Source organism: Rattus norvegicus, chromosome 16 (assembly GCF_036323735.1).
Source record: "Rattus norvegicus strain BN/NHsdMcwi chromosome 16, GRCr8, whole genome shotgun sequence".
In the NCBI taxonomy this organism is placed as follows: Eukaryota; Metazoa; Chordata; class Mammalia; order Rodentia; family Muridae; genus Rattus; species Rattus norvegicus.
The window spans coordinates 61082439-61108178 of record NC_086034.1 but is presented as its reverse complement, the minus strand read 5'-3'; the positions used below and the strand labels follow the sequence as shown (position 1 = coordinate 61108178).

Here is a 25740-nt window from a genome sequence, read left to right as displayed (position 1 = left end):
GTTAGTTACATATGTTTTTATTAATGAAGGAAAACTCAAAGCTGATTGCAGGAGAAATCCAAATTTTGAAATATTGAAATACCTTGGCCTTAAATATATGATTTTATGAGCTCATTAATGGTAATATTCTCTATGGAAATTAACTATCAACATTTCTATGCTTCATGTCACTATGAGTTGTTTTAATACTAGTGATTTTTATTATTCTATTAGTATTCTCAATTGAGTTTGGGTAGTAGAGATGACACAATTAACTTTCTTTTATTAGATACTCCCTCAAAATATGATTTTCTTCTTTTTTTCCTTTTTTTTTTCTTTTTTTCGGAGCTGGGGACCGAACCCAGGGCCTTGTGCTTGCTAGGCAAGCGCTCTACCACTGAGCTAAATCCCCAACCCCATGATTTTCTTCTATAGTTGATCACATACCAAAGTTATCTGAAGCTGTATGTACATCAGACTAACAAATGCTTCTGTTTGGCTTAATCTATTACAATGAAAATGTCATATGAATTTTTAAAACATTATGTTTATTTTGAATGGCCTTGAATTTCCTGATATTAACACATAATATTACAAGTAATCTCCTGTTTAAAAATCTTATGTTTAAAAGTACTTAGAATTTGCTTTACTGAGTTTTTTTATTATCATTGATTTAGAATATGTCGTCTGAAATTTTTGTGTAAATTTAAAAACTTTAAAAACTGTTGTTATATATTCTAGAACTTCACTCAAGATTATGATTGCTCAAGAAAGCAGCATATGATGAGTAGGGGAAATAGATTTAATAACACGTTCACAACTAGCAGGTTGTACCTGGATGAAAGTCACAGGACACTGAATGTCGTCTCAATGTGCCATACATCAGTGAACTCTGTCACTTTTTATAGGAAGACAGAATGATACAAGATCACTTGGAAGACCGTTCACACTTTCTGACTAAACTTAGTATACCCTGTCTTATAAACTGATCATCCTGTTTGCTTGTGTTTGCTTAATGGTGAAAAATTATATTTCGATAAAAAGCCTACACTAGGATGATATTATCTTCACTAATGATTGCGTAAAAATGGAAGCAACTAAGATATCCTTCACAGTCATGGATAAACTGTGACACACCAAATAATGAAACATTATTTTGTGCTTAAAACTAAGGACCTTAACACCAGTGTTTTGAGTACCAGTGGGTAGAGGGAATAAACATCTACCCAAGTACAAACCCTACAGTGGCATCCTGCCAGCAAGATGGGTTTTGGTGAAATGGTGGCACGGATCTTGTGGAAGCAAACAAACAATGAATGATTTGGTGCGAGAGCTACTCTATGGTATGGAAACAGTACTTGACAATTCTTGGGTGACAAAGAGCCAGAGATTAAAGCCAGTGACCTTGGAGACCACACACACACACACACACACACACACACACACACACACACAGCTCTTCAAAATAACATGTAAACAAAATGACTCCTAATGACATTCTGCTAAATGCCTTCAGTGCCTTTCTAATGCATGACCTGAGAAGCTTCCTCCTGGACACATGGGAAAACCTAGAGCGACTCAGAGCCAGATATTATGCAGAGAATGAGAGGACTCAGAGCATTCAGCCTTAAGTGAGATGTTTCTATCAACTCCCTATCCTTAGGGCATGATAAACCCTGTGGGAGAGGAGTCAGAAAATGGGAAGAGGCTGGGGGATGAAGGACACTAAGAGGTAAAGCTTTTTAAACAGAGTAGGACCTACACACTTGTGAACTCACATGACTGAGGCAGCTAACACGGGACCTACACAGGTCTGTACCGGATGTGCAAGAGGAGTCAGAAAATGTGAGGAGCTAAGGAGTGGAGGACAGTAAAGAAACAAAGTCTTTTAAATTTAGCAGGACCAATAGACAGCAAGATTGACATTGACTGAGAAAGCAAACACAGGACCTAAACAGGTCTGGACCAGAGGAGACACTCAAGACTAAAGCAGCCGTCCTTAATCTGGAAGCTATCCACAATTCAAAGCCACTTGAAAATGAAAAATTAGTTTTCTCACTGGGGAAATAAACCACTTTCTTCTAAGTAAGTCCATGCCCAGTAATAAATGCCCAACATAGAACAAATTCAACAACCTCTTTGGAGGTTACTTGTCGAGTAATGTCCCATCAGAGTTTTTATTTTATTTTTCTGTCTTTTTTTTGTACTTTACATTGCTTTGTTTGATGAATTAATTAATTTGTTTTCTTTACCCTGAAAGTTTTGTGTATATATTATGGCTCTCTTTTTTGTGTTTTTACAGGATTCCTGTATGTATGAATGGATAGATCTCTGCTCTTATAACTTTTTCTGTGCCCTCTCTGGCTCTTTTCCTTCTGTTTGTTTGTTAGTTTGTTTGATTCCATTTTTCTTTTATCTTATTATATTTTAATTTTATTTTTATGCTTTATATGTATGCTTTGTAGCCAGAGACTAAAGAGGGTGGATTCAGGTGGTAGGGGAGGTGAGAAGGAGGTAGGATTGCAGCAGGATTAATAATCACAACAGATTGTATGAAAGAAAGCCATTTTCAAGGCAACAAATTGTGTTGAGAGAGGAAAAATGTGGTTAGAAAAATGGAAGGAGCTATCCATCTGTGAAAATCTATGCAGTTCCCTCAAATATATATTATTAATGAATGGAATTTATTAGTAAAGACCCTAAAATATATGCTTCCAACTGTATGGCATTCAGTAAAATGAGAGAAAATAATTCAGAAGAGGTAGCAGCAGGGAACATTAGCAAAGCAATGGGCAGTGGCAGGGATAGAAATGTGAGGAGCAAGCAGGTCTGGTGTTGCTGTTCCAAGTCTCATCGTTGCCATTAAGGAGCCTGGCATGGGACCCTAGTTCAGGACTCACACACACTCCAGAATGCCAGGTCTAAGCTGTAGATTTTATCAACCCAAATTTCCTGAGGTGGAAGATGTAGTGATGGTGATTGTAAGATCCATTGCTGAAATGGGGGCCTATGTCAGCTTGTTGGAATATAACAACATTGAAGGCATGATTCTTCTTAGTGAATTATCTAGACGACGTATCCGTTCTATAACCAAACTGATCCAAATTGGCAGAAATGAATTGTGTAATTGTCATTAGAGTGGATAAAGAAAAAGGATACATAGATTTGTCGAAAAGAAGAGTTTCTCCAGAGGAAGCAATCAAATGTGAAGACAAATTCATAAAATTCAAAACTGTTGATAGCATTCTTCGCCATGTTGCTGAGGTATTAGAGTATACCAAGGATGAGCAGCTGGAAAGCCTATTCCAGAGGACTGCCTGGGTCATTGATGACAAGTGCAAGAGACCTGGGTATGGTGCCTATGATGCCTTTAAGCATGCAGTCTCAGACCCATCTATCTTGGATGGTTTAGATTTGAATGAAGATGAAAGAGAAGTCCTCGTTAACAATATCAACAGGCGTTTGACCCCACAAGCTGTCAAGATTCGAGCAGATATTGAAGAAGCTTGCTATGAATGCATTGATGCTGTAAAAGAAGCCCTAAGAGCAGGTTTGAATTATTCTACAGAAACCAGATTAATCTAATAGCTCCACCCAGGTATGTGATGACAACAATGAGCCTAGAGAGGACAGACGGACTCTCTGTTCTCAATCAGGCTATGGCAGTCATCGAAGAGAAGATTGAGAAGAAGGGAGTGTTCAATGTTCAGATGGAGCTCAAAGTGGTCACAGATACAGATGAGACTGAACTTGCAAGGCAGCTGGAACGGCTTGAGAGAGAAAATGCAGAAGTGGACGGAGATGATGATGCAGAAGATATAGACGCCAAAGTTGAAGATTAGCCTTTTGGAAAACAGTCCAATTTAAGGAGTACGAAGCAGCCCTTTCTGACTGTAATCCCTAGACTTGAAAGTTTTCCAGTATTGAGAACTTCAAAGTTGAAAATTTTTATTTCCAAGTATTTAAGTATTCGACAAGCCAGAATCTAAATGCCCTCCTTCATGTCAGCTGTTTTCAAATAGTGGCTCTAACACCTCAAGCATCCTTAAGGGAGTGGCTTGATTTGACCAGAGACAGATGTTAAACAGCAGTCCTAAAACTGGGCTTGCGGTTTTCATTTCTGATGTCTCCGGATTGGCACCCTTATGGTTTAGAGATTTACCAGGGGCTCCAAACATAGACAATCCCAATCTTCCTGTATAAAATCTATTCAAGTAAACATCAAATAAATTTCTGGGATATTTAAAAAAAAGAAATGTGAGGGGCAGATGGGTTTTAGCACTAATTATTTGACAGTGTGAAACCATAATGGTGGAAATACACCATTAATATAGTTCTCACTAACCTTTGAAGTTGGATTCCCAATGTGAACTCTTTTATGATAGTTTAGTAGCTCCCGGTACCTATAAACTGAGTGGAGAATTCTTGTAGAAGCCTATTTTGATTCCAAGATTTTTCAGAAAACATAGATACACCATCCTCACTGTCCAGTAAACCCTCAATTTCAGTAACTTACCATAAACCTTAACTTTGGGCTGTCACCATTAATAACAGTTTGCCAAAATACTTTCCTCCCAGTCCTTCTAATTTCTCCTGTCCTATTTATTGCTTTATCTCTATGATTTGTGAACAATAATAATTAATTGAGCAATCCTATCACAATAAGTGTATATTTGTTTGTTTATTAACATGTGCTATGATTTCAAGTTCATATTAATAATCTTCACCGACTAACCCTGGTTGTACAATAAACCCTTGAGCTGTGAAACTACCTCTTCACAAAATTATTGCTATTCGTCCTGTAGAAATAGAACCATTTACACCAGTGACTATTTGACAAGGAATTTGTAGAGACAGTGCGAGATATTTACCCACTGCCAGGTCAATAGCAGCACTATCTGAAGTAGCGTGCATTAAATCTTCGATACTGTGTGTACAGTCTCGTGATGGCCTTGTTGGTGAACTGTTCCACAAGGTATTATTGGTTGATGATATTTGCTCCAGTGCCCTGAGTCTATCTTCGTATCTCTTTTCCAAACAGTAAACATTGCCTTGGACATCTTTTACTCATGGATATTCATGAGTACAGTGTCTGCCCTCTTCCTATCTAATGCATGCATAAAATGTATGATTAAACACTTTTCCTTTCAATGAGAAAGGCTCTGCTTGGCTTAATTCTAATCCAAAACTTGTTTAAAAATGCTGTCTTTTATAGACTTTCTCTTCTTTCAGAAAGTAACCTTTTTTTAAAAAATTTTTTCTTACCCTTCTACTTTTGGGAAGTAACTTTATTTTATACTCTTCTTCATCTTTTGGGAAGTTAACTTTTATAAAAATCATACCCTTTCTCTTTTTTGGGGGGGAGTAACTTTTTCATATATTTCCTCTTGTTTCATGAAGTTACTTTTTTGTCTCAAGAGCCTTTCTAACTGTTTACTTAGTATTTGAAGGTTTGTAGTAAATTCAAGATCACTCTTTCCTAGATCTAGCTCATTTGAAGGAAGGAGAGAAACTTCCTCTCTGTTCAAATCATTCGTCTCTCAGTTTCTTCTTAGATAATCTCTTCACTTAGTCACAGATTATCCCAATTTATACTAGATCTATATATTTCTGACAGTTAACTCTGTAAATAGTTCTAAGGCACTTGAAATTAAAGCACATAAAGACCAAATCCTCGTAGGTATTTCCTCTTCTCTCTGGTGGTCTCACCTTAAAGTACTCACGACTAGTTTTCATGCCGACAGTTTTAATTGAACGTTTTGAGTTGATTTAAAGCACAGACAATGCTTTTTAATTAAAGCAAAGAGGTCGATATCTTTCTCTTCCTTTCACCCAGCTTCCTTTCAATAAACATCAAATTAAGTGCACATACTTCTGCTGCTGAGATGAGAAATTACCCAAACCAGCTGGTGAATTTCCCATGACCTCTGCCAAAATTGGAGACTCACTTAACTCCTTGTAAGTCCAACTTCTTCTAACTCTAGTCCCAGTGATTCTGGACTCCTCCTCCTTCTGGTCTACAATGTTGGGTGCCAGAAATTGATTGACGCGGTTTGTAGGTACCACGGTAGAGGGAGAAGATGCTAAGCCTTCAATTCTCAAAGGCGCAAAGGGGTTCGGCCTTTCTGGAAAAGACTGACACCCAACTAGCTCACTTCAATTTACTTTATTCAAACATCGCACAAGGTTAGTTGGGGCTGGGAAAGGCTCCAACTACCAATGTTACATTGTCTTTGCTGCCTGTGAGAGCAGACCATTCATATAAATCACAGTTCCCTTTAACCATAGCTAGCCATAATCACAAGAACTTCAGGTTGGCAAGGAGTATCTTAGGACCAAGGTTGGTGCAGTGACAAGTTCTCCCATCTCACCAAGTGCAGACTTTCAGGAGACAACATATCTTCAGTCTCTAGACAATTTCTCAGCCTCTAATGATTCACTCAAATAAACAAAGGTTTCGCCTATACATTTTGCTCAAAGCCAGATACATGGGCTTTACTGTACATTTCACTACCTATCCACCATACTTTTCCTTTATACATGAAATTGATTATTAAACACGTCTCTTTTTAACAGAGTTTAATAGAGTTTTCTGCCTCCATAAAACATCTCCCGGGAAAGATAAGTTTATTGTTAAAAAGGAATAATTTAGGTCAAAAGTATGGGAACTAACATTGAGTTTCTAGAAGACTGCTTTGGCTATGCTTCCTCAATAGAGATTAAATCTTGCCAGGGAAAGAGATCACAATGCAAGTGGAAGCCAGAAAAGCCCTTCACAGATAGTTTTTAGGTAACAATTATCAGATACAAAATAAAATTAAAAAATAACCACATTAAGATCTTTTAATAAGAAAAACTAAAAAGGAAGACTGTAGGAACTAAGAGGGAATGCAAGAGATTTTTCTCCTGAAACTCCTTGCTGAAAAAAATCTAATGTCCTCTTTTCCAAAGAAAAGAAAAAAGAAAAAAAGGGGGGAAAAAGGAAAACAACAAAAAACCCCAGTATCTCTCCCGTCTGTATTCATTTCCATGTTTATGTAAAACTATATTTAACTTCTTCCTTTTCCTCTTTATCGTTGGTTTTCTTCGGTGATTATAGTTAACACTTACTAATTCAATAGAAATAATCTCATAAGAATTTACACATGCCCCAACACTACATCAGCTTACCTCCATATATCTCTTCAGAAGTTTTTTCTCTGTCACTCTCTCTTGGTCTTCCTGTGTCTCTCTTTGTCTTCTCTGTCTGTCTCTGTCTCTGTCTCTGTCTCTGTCTCTGTCTCTGTCTCTGTCTCTCTCTCTTTCTCTCTCGCATGCACGCTTTAATATGGATAAATTGTCTTGCTTTGAAGATCAACCCTCTCCTTGTGGCTATGACCTTTTTCCTGTTAGGGATGCATGGTGATTGATTGGTCCAGAATTATCATTACATTTTTCCTGCATCAGCAAATTTCCTTTCTCTATTATATCATACACAGCCACTATGTTTTACTGTCAACATGGCTCAGCAGGTCAGTTTGTAACCTGAGTGATCTATCCACTCACTAAGTAATAATGATCAAGCAATCATTTACAGTACCATGCCAGAAGTGACAGACAGCTATGGATTGGTTGCATTTCATGTGGAAGGATTTGCTCTCAAACTTTATTATTAAGATGAAAATCACATAAAGCCAAAAGTAAAATGAACATGTGACTCCTCACCAAGCCCTACAGTACACTTCATGGGGGAAGGGATTTCTACAGAGAGAATATGACAAATCAGGTTTTCAATAACTCACAGCATTTGTAAAAGGTATAGGTGCCACTTAAATATCATAAACAGCAGAGGAATGCTCACAGAGTAGTATTTCGTCATTGACTCCAACCAGCAGCTTTCAGCTTTCACTGGTCCAAGCTTAATCATTGTGCTCACATGGTGGAATGTGGAGACCTCTTTAGACTCATCTTTTAAAGTGTAAATCCCTTTCTAAGTCATAACTGCGTAATGTAATTGCAGGAACTTTCCTCATTTTGGACCTAAATAAGTATACTGGCTGGTTTTGTGTGTCAGTTTGACACAAGCTGGAGTTATCACAGAGAAAGGAACCTCCCTTGAGGAAATGCCTCCATAAGATCCAGCTGAAAGGTATTTTCTCAATTAGTGATCAAGGGTGGGAGGACCCACTGTGGCTGCTACCATCCTGGGACTGGTGGTCTTGGGTTCTACAAGAAAGCAAGCTGAGCAAGACAGGGGAAGCAAGCCAGTAAGTAACATCCCTCCATGGCCTCTGCATCAGCCTCTGCTTCCTGACCTGCTTGAGTTCCAGTCCTGACTTCCTTTGGTGATGAACAGCAATGTGGAAGTGTAAGCTGAATAAACCCTTTCCCCCCAACTTGCTTTTTGGTCATGATGTTTGTGCAGGAATAGAAACCCTGACGAAGACAATAAGATTACAAAACTATTGTACTCAAGTTCTGTTAGAATCCTGAAAGCTTCATTCTTTAAACAATACAAAGGGGACATAATACTTTATGATAAACAAAGAGGATAATGTCACACTGGATGTGGTATGATAGATAACATTAGCAGTTTGTCTTACAAATTTTGCTGCCAACTACACGTACCCTGATGGTTACAGATCCTCTAAGTCTAATTTGAAATGTTATTGCAAACCACATTTTTTTCTATAGTGGCCGTTTATTACAATTGATATTATTCAAGGGAGAAATATACAATTTGAGAATGGTTTAAAAATGAATCTATTTCTCTATACTCAGCTGGTTTTCTCTTGATCCCAGACAGAATTTCCTTTGCCAGGTCTATATGATCTTTTATCTATATTGTAAGTACTTATTATATTCACCTCAAATTTACATGTAATTCAATTCTTACACAGTGTCAGTGGGTATTCCTCCTGTACCATTCCAGGTTTAATAAAGTATTTGCTAAGCAGACATCTTTTTTAATTAATTTTTTTCATGCAATATACTCTGAGAACCTTTTTCACTCCACCAATTCCTTTTATAGCCTCCCAACCCCACAACTCATGAATTCAAAATGTTTACTATAAGGGATATCCTGGGGATGTTTGTGTTAATCTCATTTTAATGTCCTTTTCAGAACAGCATAGTTTAGATTCACAGAACACACATCTGGATGGGATTCCCATTCCTGTTTAAAAATACACCCTCACCCCTGCACATATGGAGTTTCATTTTTTTCTGATGCCACTCAGAGGCAGTCAAATGTCTTGACTTGAAGTGTCCTAAAAGTTGTATTCATTTTATGACAGTGAATTTATGTAATTTGTGTGCAGATATGTATTTGGGGTGGGTCAATAAGAGTATGTGTAGATATACCTTTGCCTATATATGTCGAGGTAACAGGCATTTGGTGCCTCCCTCAGTATCTATCCTATTTCTGAGGCAGGGTGAGTCTAAGGCTCACCAGTTCATGGGTTGGATGGATATGAACTTGGGATTTGTCTCCATCCTTTCCTAAAGTGACATTACCACATTGATAGACATTTCATGAGGTTCCAGGGATCTGAATTTTAGTCCTCATCCTTGAAGAGCAAGCACGATGCCCACGGAAACATCTGCCCAGGTCACCTACTTATTCCTAGTGTTGCTATCTTCTCTATACTAGCTCCTGGTGCTGTCTCATACAAGCAAATTATTCCATATTATTATTGAAAGAAAGGACTGCTAGAATGACATTTATTCTATAGTATATTGTGAATATATCTTTGATAAAACCATTCCATACCATACCATTGTGTTTAAAGTAGAACTCATTATAGTTTACCACTTATTACACGATTACTGTAACTTTATATACCCACTATTGCAAAACTAATTGGTTAGCATTTAGCCCATGCTGGCATCATATTTGTGACTTTCCTGCCTCAGGCTCCTAACAGAGATTACAGTTACCTGATACCATACACACATGAAGTACCCATGAGTAAAATTCATCTTAGTTATCTATAACTACCCTTTGCAATCATCATTTGATACCAATAAATATTAAAGTAAATAAATCATAAAAATATGCATCTTATTCATAGAATCGACATCCTCACAGAATAAAATATTTACCTAATCACTTACCTTTACTCAAGTTTTATTTGAGACAGGTCACATACAGTGGCCTAGGCTAGCTTAGAACTAACTATGTACACCAGGCTATCTTCAAACTCATGGCAACCATTTTCTTTTACCTACCTAGTTAGAATTACATCCCAATATAAAAGTAAAACATTACTAGTTAGTGAATTTGAATAGAGTGTAACTTAATTCCCCCCAATACATCACCCTTTCAAGTCTATTCTTATTATAAAGCATTATAAAAATGCAATATAAAACTTTTAAAAAGTGCCTCTTATTTTAAAGAATTAATTATAAACAAATTACTTTAGCAAGGTTATTTCTAAGAAGTGGCAGTTACATTAAGAAGATAAATGAGAACAACTGTAAAAATCCATAATTTTAAACTGTTGTTATTGTCTTCAGTGTGTATGTGGTAAGAAGGTACTATTTTACCAGCTATGAAATTACAAAATACATAAAATAAGTTTTTCGAAAATCAAGCAAGATCTTTCTCCATAAAGGCAGTATAATTGTAACTGCATGTAAGTTCGTTAAGTTGTACAATAATGGTTTTGGTTAATTATGGTGTGTAATGCTTTTATTTTTCCCAATTTTTAAAAAAATAATACAGTAGAAAAAAGACTTTAAAAATTACAAATATCAAAATAAAACTTGAGCTAGCAAGGAAACTCATAAAGAAAAATTAATATCTTTATTCCAAAGACCATATTTTCTCATCCAATTAATATTGTTATCAGTGTGTCTCTCTGTGTGTGTATGACAGAGAGAGAGAGGGGGGGGGAATGGTGATAAGAAACAAGAGGTAAATGTGAAAAACCTGGGATAAACTAATTGATTTCCATTTTTGTGGTCAAAATATATGTATTATGTAATAATAGTGTACTGGGCTAGAGAGAGGGCCTAGTGGTGAAGAGCACTGACTGTTCCTTGAGAGGTCCATGGTGGCTCACAACCACCTCTCATGGGATCTGATGCCCTCTACTAGCTTTCAGATGTACATGCAGAAAGATCATTCTCATAAAGAAATATACCATTTAAAAAGAAATAATAATGGAAGCAACATGCTGTGCAGAAGAGAAAGGATCTGAAAATGACATCACACAGCACCGTTCCCGCCCTCCCCGCCCTGACATTCCCCTACACTGGGGGGTCCAGCCTTGGCAGGACCAAGGGCTTCTCCTCCCTTTGGTGCCCAACAAGACCATCCTCTGCTACATATGCAGCTGGAGCCATGTGTCTGCCCATGTGGACTCTTTGCATGGTGGTTTAGTCTGCGGGAACTCTTGTTGGTTGGTATTGTTTTTCTTATGGGGTTGTAAACACATTCTGCTCCTTCAATCTTTTCTCTACCTCCTTCAATGGGGATCCCTGTTCTCAGTTCAATTGTTGGAGGCAAGCATTTGCCTCTCTATTTGTCATGCTCTGGCAGAGCTTCTCAGGAGACAACTATATCAGGCTCCTGTCAGCATGCACTTCTTGGCATCAGCAATATTGTCTGGGTTTGGTGGCTGTATGTATATGGGCTGGGTCCCCAGGTGGGGCAGGCTCTGAGTGCTCTTTGCTTCAGTTTCTGCTCCAAACTTTGTCTCCATATCTCCTCCTATGAATATGTTTGTTCCTTCTTCTAAGAAGGACTGATGCATCCACATTTTTGGTCATCCTTCTTGAGCTTCATGTGGCCTGTAGGTTGTATCTTGGGTAATCTGTGCTTTTGGGCTAATACCCGCATATCAGTGAGTGCACATTACGTGTGTTTTTTGTGATTGGGTTGCCTTCCTCAGGATGATATTTTCTAGTTCCATCCATTTGCCTATGAATTTCATGACATCATTGTTTTCGATAGCTGAGTACTCCATTGTGTAGATGTACCACATTTTCTGTATCCATTCCTCTGGTGAAGGACATCTGTGTTCTTTCCAGCTTCTGGCTATTATAAATAAGGCTGCTATAAACATTGTGTAGCATGTGTCTTTGTTGTATATTGAAGGATTTTTTTGAGTGTATGCCCAGGAGAGGGTCCTCAGGTAGAACTATGATCAATTTTCTGACGAACCTCCAGACTGATTTCCAGAGTGGTTGTACCAGTTTGCAATCCCATCATCCTTGATGAGGCTACCATGTTGGCATCCATGTAGCATCTTGTTCATATATGACACACATAAGGAATGAGCTGCCTCTCCAGTCCTTGGTTATTTTTGTTTTTTAAGTTAGTTTTGAGACAGGATCTCACTATATAGGTCAAGCTAACTTTGAGTTCAAAAGTTCCTTTTCTGTGACTTTGAAGTGCTGTGATTCTCTATGTGTATCACTAGATTACTGGATTAAAGGCATATGCCACAATACTTTACAATGGCTTTGCATTTTTCTTGTAAACCTTTTATGGTTTTAATATGTATCTTTCATTTTTAAGTTTTGTGTTAAAGTAAAGGTATGTTATTAGGGAATATTGTATTTTAAAGAAAAAATTGTTTTAGTGTATTTGCTTGCTATTTGGTTAAGAGAACACCATAAGATATTTTATGTCCCATGAACATTTCAGGTTTCACATCAGTTGTCTCGTGGGTGGCAAGCAACTTTACCAGATTAGACATTTCAGCAGCTTCTCTGTATTACAATGTTTCTATATTTCACTTACATAACGTAGATAATTTGGGTCATGATATATATTTTATATATGTGTATTCTAAATGTATTTTTATTTGTGTATTCTAGAGGCAGAAAAATAGCTTCAGGCCAGTCTGTGTTCCATAGTTGGACTCCATTTTCAATAATAGATAAGCATCTATATAAATAAATGAAACTCAGAAGAAAATAATGATTGCATGTACACATTTATATACACATATGTATGTATATAGGGCAGTCAATGTGAACACACATGCATATCTACATACTAATTCCCATTCCCTTAAGTTTACTTGGCTTGGATCATAGAATCCTGAAGTGCAAAAATATTGCACAACATGGATGAATACTTCAGAACCTGATGTGATTCATTAGCAACATTTAGTCTGGGTTTATACACAGAGATGTCCAGGGTTCCCTGGATACTAAGCTCTGTAAAGATCAGCTATTCTTTTATAATATATTAAAATACATTTGGAGCTTTAAACCATTTATGGACATTATATTGAGTAAGGAGTCATAAGATCTAGAAAATATATGTATCACATTCCTTAAAGGATATAGCAAAGCTTCCGTCAGTATGAATATATTTTATCTGTACATTCAAATTAATGTTTAAGTTATTGAACTCCTTTTTAAAAAGGAAGTGAAAAAGACTTCATGGAAATGAAATGAAACTTTCCTTGTTATAATATATGTCAATCTTCTGACCACATGCTGCACATTGCAAATTGGTCTCTTGGGGAAATTATTGTGCATTTCATTTTAATAGCTCACCTTGGAGAATTATATTTGATACGATCGGGTCTTGAAACTGATTTAAATTTTTGTCTACATAGCAATAAATTTTACAAAGTGTTTTAAATTCTAGACAATATAGAAGTTCATCATATACTGGGTTAGATACTGACAAAATTCTGGCTATTAAATAAATATTCAACATAGCTATTACAGTTTAGACATAGTCATGGGTGTATATGGCATATTGTTATTATAGAGAAAATTAGTATTTCTCAAAGTTGAAAACCAAACTTATTTTGATTTAAAGCAAAATTGAATTTTCATAAACACATAGAATGATCAGACGTGTAAATATAGTTTTATTAACACAAATGATTTAGGATGTTGTCTTATGCATGGGTCATATGAACATTCTATACATTACAGTTATTCCTGCATCAATGCAGCCTTTTAATCATTGCGGTGATTTAAAAATGCCACTCTTCCCGAAACATTTTGATTTGACATGAGGTAATAGTTGAGATTTTGTGAAAGCTGAAATCAACATTACCTTTAAAATTCATGTGTTAATACCAGCAGCACAGAGAAAAGTTCATAAAGTGAATCAATCCTATGGAAGCCTTATCCTGTTACTTGAACTAGAAGAAAACTCAATAAATGAATGTGTCATGAACAAAGTAGGTGAGATAGCAGGTGAATTGCATGCATAACACTTCCCACTTATTTTTGGAATTCACAAGTCCGTAGATCTGTTGTAGTGATCAGTGATTGATAACGGACTCACACACGTGGACACCATATAGGGACAAATTCCTGTCACTTTTAAAACTGGGCAGGATACCCCACACTTGCATCCTTCTGAAAGAGTCTCCTGTGGATGTCAGGAAGGTATAGGACTGAATAAGTGTAGTTAGTGTATTCTCATAAGATGGTTATGCAACATTAGCATACATTATACACTTCCCAATGTCCACACAATAATATTCCTCTCATTTCCTCCTTTAATAAATATAAAGGGATGACATAATCTTGGATTTAATTTTGCTATTAGAACAATTAATTGTGCATAGAACAATGTACTGTAATCCCAAGTCAGAGACTGTTCTAATTAAACAACAACATCTAAAGCAAATAAGTTGAACACAGTAATTGATCTTTCCAAAATAAGATAATATTGGACAATAAGCATTCTAAGATATTAAACTCTTTTTTAGAATGAAACCAGAATGCTGTGTAGCTAAAAGTGTTTTTGGAGGGCCAACACGATGCCTGGGGAACTTAAGGCGCTTGCTAATCAAGCTTGAACACCTGAGTTTCAAGGGAGAGAGCAGAAGGAGAGAAAAACAGCTGTCATAATTGTTCTCTGACCTTCACAGATATACCATGGTGCTTGCGGCCATGTATACACACACTGGAATGCAATATTCTGAAAATATAACCTGTATTCTAAAGTAATGGAACTTTTACTTTATTTCCCACAAAATATTGTTATCCATCCTTTGGGAGTTTCCCATCATGCACCACCATCAGACTTGCTTCTACAATCACACATACTTCTCAGTCCGCCTAATGACTTTGTGACTTCCCTCACTGGACCTCACAGTTAAAGTTAATAACACACCTTAAAGTCAAGGAAGACTTAAGACTGCTAGCCTACTGTGTACTGAAACCTTTTGATGATCTTTGTGGTGAAATTCTAAACGCAGAATGCGTAATACAGGCAGTTGTAACATCTTGCATTTTCTGCTCTCATTTCAGATCTTTTAGCAGTGAAATGTGGGGCTCACCATGCAGTCAGTACCTGACAGGGGAGGAAATCAAAAAACAATGATTGCTAAACACAGCTGGTGAGAAAGCTGAATAGAAGTTCTTCCTTCCAGATTTTTTTAAAACACTTCTTTCTCCAGACACTCAAAAGACTCTAAGAAAAATACTTCATGAATTCTAAGTAAATAAAACATTTTCAAAAACCACTAGGGCTTTGAGATGTTCTTTGTAACTATTAGAGCTTACATTATATTATAGAATAGGTAAAATTCATTTTAAAAAGTACATATATTTTTATATTTATATGTGTATATACATATATGCATAACACAGTAACACACATGCTTACTTGGAGATTATCCATCTGAATTTGGTGTGGATATAATGCTTACTTAATTTTGACTACAAATTGCTATTAATCAAATTATAGTAACATTTTGTACATTTAAATTTTTTACGTTGGTAATTTTGTTAATCATTTCTCACAAATTAAGAGATAATTTTCTTCATGTTGCTGTGTTACATATTTTATGTTTTTATAAACACATTCAGAAAATTAAATAAATAAACCTAAATATTAAGCAAACCAATATTGTTAATTCACATCATTTGCCTGATTTAATAGAATAAATCAAGACAATTTTAGTGGCATAAGGTAAATCATATAGTAATACTTTAGCTTTTGTTCTGGTGTTCAACAATCTAAGTCGTATCTCTACAGCATGAAATCAGGTATTGGAGAAATTGCCTTCTGTACCTCTGAGCTCTGTCCTGATCCAGGAGGCTACCTCTGTTAGTTCCTTTGCCCATGTGAATAACTTCAAAACCAGGGATATAATTTCTTAGAATTTATGTAATTCTGAATATTTTGTAACCTTCTTCAACCTGAATATTTAATGCCATTGAGTGTGCCTTTGTAATCTAGGATGCTCTCTATAGCCTAAAATGCTTTTCAATGAACGCCTGTATCTATCTGCAGCCTTCATTTCTTTGGTCAATAAAACCGGGGCACATCCCACTTCTGTGCAATCAGATATCTTTACAGTCATCAATCTTCACAGAGCACATCTTGTTACATAGGAAAATTTAGGATCAATTTTACTGCATACATGCACACTAAATATGAGACAGATCATATAAATATGGGACTCCAGTCCCCAGGCTGCCTTGACAAGCACATTTCCTTACTATGGAATCATGCTCAATCATCTCAGACATTTTTATAGGAAAGGACTTCAGACTTGGGATAATTGTGATGTCTGGTTTTGCTGATCTACTTAGACACAGACATTTTCTTCACAAACTTACAGTCCAAACACAATGGCAAACTTCACTGTACCATAACTAAAATGCATATTAGGATAAAACATTGTATAAAGATAACATGTTGGCTAATGGACAATAAATTACATTGCATAGCAGATACATTTCTTTGCCTACATGTGAAACACGATGGTGTTTGCAATAAAAAATGAATTTGATTTCTTGTTTGGTACAATACTTTAAAAGTTGTGAGTCAGAATCAAGGAAGTGAAGTACTGTTATCCAAAGAGATGTCAAGTCTTCGACATCAAGCATTTCTCATTTGTTTTCATCCAAAGACATTGAAGTAACTTATAAAACTTACTAGTTAGCAAATTATTTGAATTTGTGAAACTCCTCACTGGCTCTTTGTTAAGTAAACACCTCCATATTCTAACATTGTTCCTGCCTTCTAGGATAGCATACCACATAAACTTGATTGAATCATTTTTGTCTTCTTTCACTTAATGCTGTTATTTGAACTGCTATACCTTCAAATTCATATTTTATCTGGTTCTTTATAAATTATATTTTAATTTAATTTTATTTTGTCTATAAGTGTTTATGCTGCATGCATGTTTGTGTACCACTTGTATGCAAGGAGGCCAGAAGAAAATATTCAGAGACTGGAGTTATATATGCTTTTGACCTATCGTGGGCATCCTAGTGATTGCACACAGGCCTTTTAAGAGACCAGTACTATTAATACTGATCTCCAGGCCCAAACTTCCCAGGTTTTATTACTAATAACCTGGGTTTCCAAGCTAAAGAAAACCCATGCCTGTTTTTAACTTCTGTTTTCCTGTGGTAATTTTCAGTTTGTAATCTTATTTTGTATAACGAGACACACCTATTCTTTGCCTCTGTGGTATGTAAGTTTAAGCTTTCTATATCTGATGTATTGAGATTATGGAACAGTTTTCATTGTGTGTTTGTACTTGCGTTTGTGATTGTGTGTGTTTAGGTATACATTGTATTTTTCTGGTAAGACTAAATCATAAAGTGAAAAAGCTCTATCGGTTGTGTGCTCCAGTATCATGACTGCACACTTTTCAGCCCCTGTACATTTTTTATTGAATATTTTATGTATTTACATTTCAAATGTTATACCCCTTCCCAATTATCCCCAGCTCATCCCCCTCCCCCTGCTTTTATGAAGATGCTCCCCCTCCCACCCACACAAAGCTTCTGTAAGACAAAAAACACTGTCAATAGGAAAAAACAGCAACCAACAGATTGGGAAAAAATTTTACCAATCCTCCATCCGATAAAAATGGGGTACAGAACTAAAGGAAGCATTCTCAACTGAGGAATATCAAATAGCTGAGAAGCACCTAAAGAAATGTTCAACATCGTTAGTCATCAGGGAAATGCAAATCAAAACAACCCTGAGATTCCACCTCACACCAGTCAGAATGCCTAAGATCAAAACCTCAGGTGACAGCAGATGCTGGTGAGGATGTGGAGAAAGAGGAACACTCCTCCATTGTTGGTGGGAATGCAAGCTGTTACAAACACTCTGGAAATCAGTCCCTGTACCTTTGACCTATTCAATGCCCTACTGAAAGCTGAAATCAAATTATAAGGTGTTTCTAAAGTGACAACAATTGATGGAAAGTCATATTTATATAATTTTTCCTACAAACTTCCCGTTAGCATCTTGTATTCGTGTCTGTCTTCACAAGACTCTGAGTGGTAGGGAGATAATATAACAAGGAATTCCAGGTAATCACTGTGCCAGGAGTCACAGTTTTGCATTCTCTAGCCTCTACTGGCCCCCTAATATTCTGAGGCAATGACTCTGTATTTCAGAGCAGTAAGGTATTGATAAAATAAACTACATATATATTTTATATAATATGTATATTATATATTAAACATATATTGTATATATGTATGTATTTGTATGTATATATGTACATTATATACATATCATACATTTATTATATATATTATATATGTATATATGTGTATATATTTATAATATATATATTATATATATTTCCTGGAATTAGAATCCAGTGCTCTGTATAGATGAGATAAGTACACTGCCAAGGAGCTACAATGTCAGCCCAAGTAACAGTATTACAGGCTTAAATTTCCCTGTGATTTTTCTTGCAACTTAAAAGCAAAAACAGAACAAAAATTATAGGATTATAGCGATAGTTTTGAAACATGAGTATAATTGCTTTGGATTTTGCTCTTACTTTTGCTTAGAGCATGTGATGTGTCCAAATGTATATAATCTTTTTTTACCTGCTGCGTAATCATTAATTCCAGGCTTTATGCACAACCCTGGGCTGTTAGAAAGAGACTAATAGATGAGAATGCTTAAGGGAAAGTAATTTCTTCTCAGAAAGAAACATCAATTGCTTTTCCCAAGGTGAAAAAGCCTTAGAGGCTTTTTAAGTCTCATAAAATGTTTGAGTGCCTAAATTAGCTACAATAAATTATTCAGTCTTCAATAAGATTTTACTACCTGATGGAATAGGCATTAAACTCAGAAGGTAATTATACATACATGTATATCTTAATAATTTTAATATACCTCTGTCCTTACTAAAATACGGTAGCATAGTCACTTCTCTCTCTGCTGATACTTAAATTCAAATAAAGAAAAGTGCAAATATTAACAGATTTAAAGGCTTTATCACTGAGGTTCAAATACCCTACTGACAGTTGAATTCAGTGTCTTGCAAACATTGAAATATGTCCAGGTTTTTCCTATTCAGAGAACTGTGACTTTCAATGCAGAAATGTTGCAAAGGAGGAGTAATGAAGAGTTTTACATATATTTGATTAAACATGTAAAATATCCAGTTGTATAAAACTTAGAAGTAATGATGACACTCAAAAATACATAACTGTTAAAAATAGCTAATAAACAAGAGTTAAGGATTCAAGTTGATGCTTTGTGTTCCCTAGTGGGCTGTTTCTCAAATGCTGTACACCTCTATCTTTGAGATGTATTCTCTGTCTCATAGAGCTGGCGTTTGATAAGTAGACAAGACTAGCTGGATGGTTAGTCTCAGAGATTATCCTGTCTCTACTGTCCCAGAACAAGAATTAAAAGTGCATTTCTTGTATTTCTATCTTTTTAAGAAAAACCTATTTCTTCTATTTTTTTTTTAAGATTACAATGTCATACTATCACTTCTCCCTTTCTTTTCCTCTCTCCAAATACTTCGTGTACAACGCTTGTGGATCTCTGTCATATTCATGCTGTTTTTAATTTTCATTTCATATCATTCACTTGTTGTCACATACACACACAGACATATATATATATATATATACATATATACACACATATATATACACTTACATACGTTTTCTTATATATACACTTACATATGTTTTCATGGCTGACCATTTGGTATTAGATAGCCAATAGTTGCATTCTCCAATGGTGAAGACTATTTTTTCTGCTCTCAGCAACCCTTAGCTGTATGTAGTTCCTATCCATTTTTTCACATGTGTTCTGAGTATTTAATCCCAGGGTCTCGTGCTTATAAAGCAGGAATTCAAATGACTGCTCTATATCCTGGACTCCTGGTGCTTTTAAGATTTTATTAAATTTTATGCAACCTAAGAGAAATCAGAAACAAAACTATTGGGGTATGTGATTAGAAAATTTAATTTTAGACTTACTTGTTATATATTTATAAGATACAGGAGATTTATACTTTAGTAGGAGCAATGTGTAGGTCTGACATTAGAACTGCAATATTAAAATTATTTTCTGAATCATTAGATACATCTTACAGGATTTTATGTGGCATTCAAACAATTGTGACTAATTTATTCTTTCTAATTCACTACATCCCCAAAACATAATTTCCACAGAGGCTACCAATGTATTCTAAAGTCTTTTAAAGAAAGAAGATCCTATGCCAACAATTTGAAGACCCAAATTTTTTCTTTGATTCATCTGAAAATTTTGGAGTTCAAAGGCATAAATATTCCCCTTCACAATCTAAAGTAAGAAACAGGATATTGTAGTGAGAAAAAAATGAACTGATTTTAAACAACATTTAGTTCATGTTCCATCACAGAATACAAATTTTCAGCTACGTCACCTCACAAGAATGTCAGTATGTTGGTGACCTAGGAAGGCTTAACAATTCCAGAACTTATAATTCAATTTCTATATTTTCCCTCTGGTAACTACACTGAAACAAAACCTACTTTGTAGTAGACTTGAACACCAGGGAAGGTGGAGGCCTGGTGGGAAGGGAGTACCCTCTCAGAGGCAAGGGAAGGAGGAATGGTATGAAGAACTGTAGGAGGAGTGCCGAGGAGAGAGCAGTGACTGGCATGTAAATAAAATAAAATAAAATAAAATAAAGTAAAATAAAATAAAATAAGAGAGCCCACTCCCTGATCTTCCAGGGGATCAGAGTTTGATTCCTAGCATCCAGCCGATGCTGACAGCATCTGTCATTCCTGGTCTAGAAGATCTATTATGTGTTCTGGCCTTAATAGGCACCAGACACAGAATTTGTGGACAGACATTTAGGTAGGCAAAATTCCCTTACACAAAACAAACAACCAAACAAACAAATGAAGAAATGCCACTCATAATGGCCTTTAAATATCTGGAAATAAATCTAACCAAGATGAAAAAAAAACATAAAACACTAAAGAAAGAAACTGTGAAGATACTAGAAGATGGAAAGCCCTCCCATGATCAGGGGTTGTCAGACATGTTCAAACACAGCTAAATTACCTAGAATGAGTGTTACATTCATTGTGATCCTCATGAGACTTAACAAAACTAGAAAATAAATGTCTTAAAATGTATGTGGCAAAATAAAACAAACTAGGTGGGCAGAGCAATTATAAGCACAAAGAGTAATTACAGAGCCACCACAATACCTCATCCCTCACTACATTGCAGTCATGATGACAACATCATGTACTGTGGAGAGGGGCTGGGGCAAAGGCATGTATTCTAATGGTGCAGAAGGGATGATTCAATATAAACCCGTACATTTTAGCCATGTACATGTGACAAAGGTACCAAAAGCATAAATTGGAGAGAAGAGAGCTTTGCCCCTTGGACATGAGAGTAGAAAAAAAGGCTAAGGAGGAAGGTCTCTAAAGAAGAATGAGAAGTACTACATGTTTTCTTGCAGTATATATCCAGAGTCTATGTTTAAAATACATGTGTGTACAAATAGAACCATTTGTAAATTGACAAATAGAACTGTTTGCAAGACAAAGGACATCAGCAAGACAAGGAAAGAAGAATGGGAAAGGGTGAGAGGAGAATGAAAGCAACATATTCAGAAGGAAATACATCACTCCCTGCTGACTGAAAAGATAAAGCAGAATTCCTCAGCTTTGCTTCTGTTTGATGTTGAAAAATGGAGAGGAATTCATGAGCACTCCTTAAGTGATTAACATGCCAGTGTGTGGAATAGAGTAGGAATCGGACCCAAATTGAAGGCATGAGAGGCAGATAAAAATTGGCAGAAGAGCTATCAAGTTTTATCCTGCTTTTCATTACACATCAGGAACCTATAAGCAAAGAACTGTGCTTTTAGTTTAAATACTCTCTATGTCCTTACTCTATTTGGAAAATATGAAAGAATCTTAGGAGAAAATAGCGTTAAAGGTGTTGTGCTTAATCCAGGTTCTTAAATAGGATCCTGTAGTCAAGGCAACAGAATACTCTATTATCCTTTCCAGAATTAGATTAGTCCCACTTCTTTTACTTTAGAAGAACATGCTATCCATTGGCTATATCTAGATCACATTAATATAGTATTAGCCACAGATTTCCCAATATAGAGGTTTTATAGTTTTGTACAGTAAAATTGGAAACCATAGCTGAGCAAGTGAGGAGTATTGAAAGAAACAATGAAATTGGTCTTCTAAAACAAAGGGCAACATGTCTAGCTTGAAATTTTTTCCATTACCACATATCTGTGTACCAATAATTAAACCCATGTTGACCCACAGCCATGTGAGTGGATTTTTCTGTCTAGGTATTTTCTAGCCAGTTTCCATACTTGACTGAATGCTACTGATTGATTATTATGTTCACAAAATAAAAAAAGAGTGTTGGAAGGAACATACTGCTTCACTGGGTAGCATAAACAGGCAGAAGCTGCATTTTCAGTTGTGCAAATATATGAAGGCATTTGTAAATCATGACTTTCTCAAAAGTTACACATGAAAATAATGCTAACTAAATAAGGAATGCTGATTATATGCCAATATTATTCTTCTACTTTTGTTGATGTGTTTGTTTATTCATTTTTCCTGGTGTAATATTTAAGTGATTAAAAAACAAACTAAGAATTATAACTTTTACTCTTGTACCTGGTACTAATTTCTTTTTGAGTTTGCCAGAGTATATGTCAAACAATTTTTTTCCAATTTTGTTTTCTGTTTACACTTACTTCGTGAGAACTGTTGTCTGGAAAGGCTAATTTTAACAGCCATGCCGGTAGCTCCATTTCTATTAGTTAATCGTATTTGAGTGATGTATCGGTTTCAGGTATGGTATGCTCAGAAACTATGAAAAGGTATTGCATTTCGTGGATGCCATAGTGACAAGAACCTTAGGTGGGAGGTGGGAACTGGATTCAGTTCTTCTGGGCCAATGATACGCCCTCTGAATCACTGAGCTGTTTGTCTAGGATCAAGCAATTCAGGGGCAATCCAGGCAAACTTGTCTTTGTACAAAGTGTCCTTCCCATGCATCGGGCAGGAATCTGCAACCTAGATTTCTTGATTTAATTTTAGAAACTTTGAACTTCATTCACCTCTGAAATGTCTCCCTCACACAAAAAATAAAGGTGCCCATATTACTAAAATATGATCAGAATTACTAACAACAATAATCTCAGAAAAACCATGACCCTATTGCATGGTTTAATATCGATTTGTTGTTTAATACAGAATATTAGAGTAATATTTGTAAGTAATAAAATGAAGGAAATCTTCACTAATATATTTTTGTTAATGAGCGATTATATTGTTTATGTAAGTAAATTGATTTGCACACGCTACATTCTTGACTGTGATGTACAACACTCATCAAAACAAGTCTATAAATCTGAGGGCTTGTCTATAGTCCTTTGCAGCGCACTCAATTATCCAGGCACAAAATGTAGTCCCCAAGGAACATAGTTGATGTATGTCCTTTAAAGAGTTGTCCACATAATGAGAGTGCTAGCAGATTAATAGACTTCTGTCTTTAACGCCTCAGAAGATACTTTTACAAACTATCAATTGCTTCTTGTTCAACAGCATCAGTTTGGTTATTTTATGCAGCTTTATCAATACATCGGGGTCAATTTAAGTCTTCCACTAACAAGACATATAGACATTAGTACCCACACTCACTTTGGGTATATGGGAACCAGAAGATGTTTTGTTTATTCTGATACCATTCTTACAGATAGCAAACTTTATTAATTTCAGAATGGTTGATCAGAAACGGAATTTAATGCTAAGATGTTCAAGATCAGGGCATCTTGGATATTGTCCTGATAAAAGCAGCAGCTTTTTCCAGAGAAGGTTTTTTTGTTGCTGTTTGTTTGGTTATTTGCTTGAAGAAAATACAGGTTTCCAACAACTAGTCTGTTTTACCTAATAACCAACCAAACTAAAACTTATCATCTTTTACCATGTGGCAAAGTGAATTCTTTTTTTAAAATTTGCACTAAATATTCTTTTAGGGCTAGTGAGATAGCTCTAATAGTAAGGGCACTAAATTAAAGGATTTCATGTTTGAAGGCAAAAACTGACACCAAACACCCTCTGAAATCCACACATACTTTGGCATGCATTAACCTGTTTGTGTATGTACATATATACACATATAGTCATAAGCACATTCACATACACTCATACATGCACATTTAGACACACATGTACACCCCTCATCATACAGACATAAACACGTGCAATTATAGTAAATGAAATTAAATAATTATTAAAAAATCCTCATTTAATGCAGTTAGCTGATGGTTATGTTATCACAGATCTCAGAAAATGGTGAGACAAAGTTACACAGTGGATGGTATAAAGCATAAGGGAAACTGTGTACAGAAATTTGTTGAGAAATTTTAATACAGTAACATGGCTGCTCTGGCAAGGGATCACATTCAAATGTCTTTGTAATCTGTCTAGAATACAGACACCCTGATAGTACATGCACCATTCATCCCAAACAATTCAACGGCATAAAAAGTGAAGAATCAGAAAGATTTGGCAGAATAAGTTAGAGATGAGATGTGACCAACTTTCAGAGCAGAGCTTGAGAGCAGGACACAGAGAGCACAGTCAGTTTGGAGTCAGTTCAGTGATGGCCGGACAGTAGGGTTGTGTTTGTTAGTAAGCTCATGCAGTTCAGTGCAGGTCAGCAGAGGCACTTGAACCCTGAGGATAAGGAGCCAGAAGAGTAGAACAGATCGCCACAGTCAGAGGCCAAGCAGAGCAATTCAGTGAGAAGCTGAGAGAAACGAGGTTGAATCAGTCAGCTTGGAGAGGCTTTGAACCAGAAGAATTCAGTTGAACCAGCCAGCCAGAGTTCAGAAACAACTGGAAAAGATGAGCTCATTCAGCAGTAACCCTCTGAGACAACAATTACATCAAGCAAATAAATGTTACTTTTATAATTCTTTATTTGTACCTAGTTATATAAAAGTTACTCAGTCTCAAACATTTTCAAATCTAGTCTTCAGGGTAAAGGTTATTTCAGGAAGACAGAAATAATCTGATTTAATGAAAACATCGGTAAATATCCCCATGATGATAAACACTGAATTGGTTCTTAATTTATAATAAATATATCTTAAATTAATTGTTATTACCTTTACATATAAATGTGTGATGGGAGAAAGGACTGAAAGAGCTGAAGAGGCTCGAGACCCCATATGAACAACAATGCCAACCAACCAGAGCTTCCAGGGACTAAGCCACTACCCAAAGACTATACATGGACTGACCCTGGGCTCCAACCTCATAGGTAGCAATGAATATCCTAGTAAGAGCACCAGTGGAAGGGGAAGCCCTTGGTCCTGCCAAGACTGAGCCCCCAGTGAACGTGATTGTTGCGGGGAGGGTGGTAATGGGGGGAGGATGGGGAGGGGAACACCCATGTAGAAGGGGAGGGGGAGGGATTAGGGGGATGTTGTCCTGGAAACCGGGAAAGGGAATAACAGTTGAAATGTAAATAAGAAATACTCAAGTTAATAAAGATAAAAAATGTGT

The 25740-nt window shown here is 36.1% G+C and overlaps 1 protein-coding gene and 1 pseudogene across 4 annotated transcripts in view; one reads left to right on the top strand and one right to left on the bottom strand.

Moving 5' to 3' along the window:
* Sgcz (sarcoglycan zeta) overlaps nucleotides 1–25740 on the bottom strand; it is a 1080539-nt gene that overhangs the window by 336078 nt on the left and 718721 nt on the right. The window lies entirely within an intron of this gene.
* On the top strand, nucleotides 2888–4150 carry Eif2s1-ps3 (eukaryotic translation initiation factor 2 subunit alpha, pseudogene 3; annotated as a pseudogene).